The sequence below is a fragment of the Corylus avellana genome, chromosome ca2, assembly GCF_901000735.1.
Source record: "Corylus avellana chromosome ca2, CavTom2PMs-1.0".
NCBI lineage: Eukaryota > Viridiplantae > Streptophyta > Magnoliopsida > Fagales > Betulaceae > Corylus > Corylus avellana.
This window is the reverse complement of record NC_081542.1, coordinates 27430243-27430557: the sequence shown is the minus strand read 5'-3', so window position 1 is coordinate 27430557 and position 315 is coordinate 27430243.

Genomic DNA, 315 nt, shown 5'->3' with positions numbered 1-315 from the left:
GAATTAAATAACCTTTAATATCAAGAGTCTAACAGTTTTCATATGGGTCATTAAATTCTTACAATCTTTTACATGACCCATATGACAAATATTATTTTAGACTCAATAAGGTCAACATTAAGCGAAATAAAAATAAAAAATAATAAAAAAAAAATAAAAAATCTAATCCATCCTTACTTTAAGTTGGTCATTATAAATACCATAATCAAACAACCTATTAGTATGAGTCATGGTGCCTGGTTGTATATCAAAAAGGCGGCATAGTCTTTCATGTGCCAAACACTAGCAACCTATTTAATCGCGGTTCATAAATAA